This window comes from Uloborus diversus, chromosome 7 (assembly GCF_026930045.1).
Source record: "Uloborus diversus isolate 005 chromosome 7, Udiv.v.3.1, whole genome shotgun sequence".
In the NCBI taxonomy this organism is placed as follows: Eukaryota; Metazoa; Arthropoda; class Arachnida; order Araneae; family Uloboridae; genus Uloborus; species Uloborus diversus.
In genome coordinates, this window is record NC_072737.1 from 138,988,706 (window position 1) to 138,993,518 (window position 4,813).

Below are 4,813 nucleotides of genomic sequence, written 5' to 3' on the forward strand. Positions count from 1 at the left end.
TCATTTCCTGTTAGCGGTTATTCGATAGTGTTAGGAATTTCTTTAAATTTTTAACTGTCGAAAAATTTTATGCGCATTTTATTTTATTGTTATTTTGATTGAAATTTTGAACGTTTGAGAAACGAATTTGTTTTTCCGTAACTTTAATATCCCAGAATATTTTTGGCTGTTCATGTAAATAATTCATATGTACATCTACACTTTACTTTCGGTGCGGTTATAAATGATCATTAACTTAACTATGATTATTCAAATAATTACTCGTCTTTAACTTTAAATATATTTGTGACAACTCTTTGATACCAAATAAAGTCTGTAGATATTTATTGTTTTATTCATTTTTAATATTACTTTGTAAAACAAAAAAAAAAAAAAAAAAAAAACTCATCAGTACGCAGAATTTTTTCACAAGTTTTTTACAGCGCCGAGAGTTATTATAATTATTATTATTTATTTTATTTATTTTTAAGAAAAGGATAAAAATTTCACAGGTCCGCAATGTTTTTCATTTGTTTTTACCGACCCGTGGGTCAAAAGAGGTTGAGAAACACTGATGTAGAGAACGATCAGATGAATTAAGGCCGTGAGCACTTCTTAACTATGTTGAAAACTCTGAAATATGGTCAAATGCTGTAATTACAAGTTTTAATCATTTCCAATACTGAATTCATGCAATGTGAAAAGTGTGCAAAACGTAGACTATCATGAATCAAAACAAAACTATTAAAAAAAGAAAAATACACAACTGTATTCAAAAACGCACACAATACGGGGGAGGGGGGGGATCTACAGTAAGGGTGCCATTTCTCTCTCCGAAGGTTCATTCTTTTCACCCCGGCTGCCTATTTTTTAAAAGGTGCCTGTTTTTCACCCTATTTAGAGGTGCGATTTCGGCTCCGTATTGGGTGCCGCTGGTGAACAAGCGTTTCACTCCTGAAAGGTGCCGAATGCATCCTGTAGTTTTAACAGTGTAGTCTTCATTTTTCATCATTGAAGTACACTGGCTCTTCACAAAACAATTCTTTTTGCTTCGTTCAACAACTTTTACATGTAACTGAAATATTTTATTTATCTTGTTCAATAACCTGCACATATAATATTGAACTTAGATTTATCACTAAATCTTGTGTTAATTTCATTAGACACTGAATGAATCTATTATTTGATACAAAATATTGAGCCAAACATAGGACTTTGCATCATCATGTGAATTTTTGTCACTTTTTTAAATATTTTTTTAAATGGGTCTAATAATTCCAAATTAACAAGAAACTCTTAATAGGAGCTCAATCAAGAGTTCTAGCTTTAACTTTTGAATACCATTTTGTACCTCTCAGTTAAAGAAATACAAAAGTAAACCCAACAAAAGTACTTGTTGATGCACGAATTTTTTTCAAAAATAGCGTCCATGAAAGTATACAATGTATTGAATTGCTCAAATATGCCTCTTAACAGGAGGAATCAATGTTCACTCACTAACTGAACGTACATTTTAAATACATAATCGCAACAATGAACTCAAAATACCAAGGAACTTCTCGTAAAAATCGGGCCAGTCACACCTGTGCACTGCCCTTTCACATTAGAAGCAGACGCATCATCTTTAACCCATATGAGGAAATTTCTTCTTCAGTTGAAACAAACTTATTCTCCATCTGTTTTTTATTCTGGAAGTTCTGAAAATGATTCATGAATTTCTAAGTTATTACCCTAAATAGCGAAAAACAGTTGCTCGTGTCTGGACAGGTCTCGAATTTCATCAACTTTTACTAAAGATCGTCTGCAGATTTTTTTTTTTTTTTTAATTATTGCATATGATCACTGATTCGCGCTTTATGTGAATTGAATTTCCCGATTTCTTAATATTTTGCGCAAAATATTTGGGGTACAACCGCCCCCTCTTGCTCCCCCTATTTGCCGCCCCTGGTCCTAGGAACTCTTTCAAAATTACAGTCCTAAAAGCGCAATATTATTTTTTTAAATTTTCGCCCTTACCTTATATTTTAACATGTTTGAATTCAAACGCTTACAGTCCCAGTAGAATATTTCATTGTTTTGGGTGGAGGTGTTTTTATTTATTTATTATTTTATTTTTGACTTTTGTGCGGTAACTATGGTCATTTTTTCTACTATGTTTCATTTTAAATATCGTGCCTCATTAATCTCCTGCAGAATTCTTGTTTTAACCTTCGTTTTTTCCCTTCAATTATTTAACAACTTCTGGTGCGACTTTTCATAACAATCGTTTAAATCTCACTTCTCTCTTTCTCTCTTACTTTGATTTTTTATCTGTTTGAACTGTATTTCAGCGGCACATACATTTTTCAGCATTTAGCTATGAGATTTTCAGAGTAAGAAAAAAAATAAAAGTAAGAAAAACAGAAACAGAAAAACATCAGCTCCCCAGACGCTATCTTGTTTATTTATAAATTTATGCATTTTTTTATCTAAAGCTTGCTATGAGTTTCCGAATTGCACGGAATACTGTAAAAGCACTTTTTTCGCGAGGTTTTAATTTTCGCAACCCCGTCATAATCGAAAATTTTAAATCTAGCAAAAAACCTTTTTACGTCGGATTTTTCAACTTTCGCTTCTGTTTACAAAAAAATCGCGAAATTTTCAACTCGCGAAATCACCGTTATCTTCCTTTTCGTGAAAATTACGGCTCGCGAAATTTAGTCCTACAACAGTAGCTTTTTTTTTTTCTGTTTAAAGATATTGAAACGTTCATCTCAGCGGCTCTTAGTTGGTTTTTCTTATTAGTACAGATGTTCTCTGATTTTTTTCTAAATATATGTATATATATTTTTCAAATTTGCATTTTGTTCTCAAATTTTACAGAAAAAAAATTGTAATTTTCGTTATTTTTTTTCTTTTAAATCTTAACGCCGCGAAGGATTTCCTTTCGTTACATTAGTAAAATCAAATTGGCTGCCCGTTTTCTGAAAAACTGGGATGTTTACCCCGCTCTCCTCCCCCCTCCCAGGGCCTGATTAACGCACGGTCCGGCGGGTCCGCGGACCTGGGCACCACAAATTTAGGGGCACCAAAATAGCCTAGCCTAAATTCACTTACTTACTTTTTTTTAAAAGCTTATTTTACTTTTTCTCAGCTTTAAGGGAAAGGAGGCTCAATTTTTTTTAAAAATCAGCTCAAAACCTCATAAAGTTAAAAACATTTCGCGTAAAGAAGTCGTTGTCCCCTAGCTCCGGAATTTCAAAATAATTACTCAGATGACATGTATGAACGTTTTCCAGAAGAATAACACACTTTCAAATTTTTGCAAAAAGTAACCCTTCTGGGAATGTTGAATGTTCCTGGAGAATGTTTTAGAAGGATAAGATCATTAAACATTACACATACATTTCCGAATGTGGATTCAGCCCTGCAGCTTCTTCTTACCTTGCCTATCAGCAGTTCTTCCAGTGAATGTTCCTTTTCCTTTTTGAAAAGAATCAAAAATCATTTGAAAAGCTGCGTTTCTCAGGGTACTTTACAGGCGTTTTCCTTATTGACCATTAAAAATTCTGTGACATCAAACATAGATTTCGATTATTTGATCAACACATTTGCCTCTGTTAAAGCCAGAAAGAAGACTTTTTAAAGCTTGATGTCAAAATTAGTAAGATTTTTTTTTTTTTTTTTTTTTTGCAGTTTTAAATTGTTTTTTAACTTTTTTTCGTCTTAAGGTAAGGCAATTTTAACTGTGATTAGTGTGGTGACCATCAAGTGTTTGGTATTCAAATCCCAGGCTTCCTTTCAAATGTAGTAATGTTCCTTTAAAATGTAGTTTCTAGTATATTAGGTTTCTAGTATGAAATACTGACTTTATTATGGTGTGCATTTTCTCATGGGGGGGGGGCACCAACATCTACTCAGGACCTGGGCACCAGTTAGGCTTGATCGGGCCCTGCCCCCTCCTGGAGACTATGGGCACTCCGATGGTCATTGTGATCTTCCAAAAAATTCATAATCCGGCAAATTTTGCCTGACGATTCTGCAAATTTGGAGACATAATTGAAACATTTAAATTCCTAAATGTAACTATTTACTAGAGATGTAAGTACATGTGTGCATATTCAAAATTTATCATTCTGCAAAGTTGGAGCTCCGTTCGGCAGAGAATTTGTCTCCTCCCAAAAAATCCTTCGGGGCGCCCCTGCTGGTGTTGATCCAACTGATGATTCTCCTTCGTTTCAAATGCTTTTAAAGTCTCTGTAATTTGTAAAAGAATTAACATCTTTTACTTCAAACTTGTGCAGACTACGGTATAAAGGGATATTGCGATGCATCCTCTTCATTTGTTGATGGTGCCAGTATTTTTTCCAGAGAACTTAGTTTTTTTTTTTTTTTTCAGCCGCTCAGTTGCAAATGTTTTTCTCATTTTGATTTGGCAATTTTGCGCCCCTCAAAAATTTTTACTCCGTGCCGGGGCACGGACTGACGGAGTATTAGTCAGGCCTGATTAAAGTTCTTCTAAAACTATTTAGAAGTTCAGTTTTGAAAAATTACTGGCGAAGAGCCCCTCCCACCTCTAACATCTTCGAATACCATCTGAAATTGAGTTTTGAAGCTTTCATTTTAAAAGATTGCTATGAGATAGTCATTGACCCCCGATCCATTCTTTCACGTTGCCAAAATAGCTTACAGTCGCGTTTTTAAAACTTATATTTTGAAAATGTTCCTATGGAGGGAGAGTCCTACACTGTTATAACCAGGGGTTCCAGACGAGTGAATATATTCCCTCTAAGGTGAAAGCATGGTGCCTGAAGATGCCATGCTAGCCAGAAAATAGAGCAGAGGAGTCAAAACA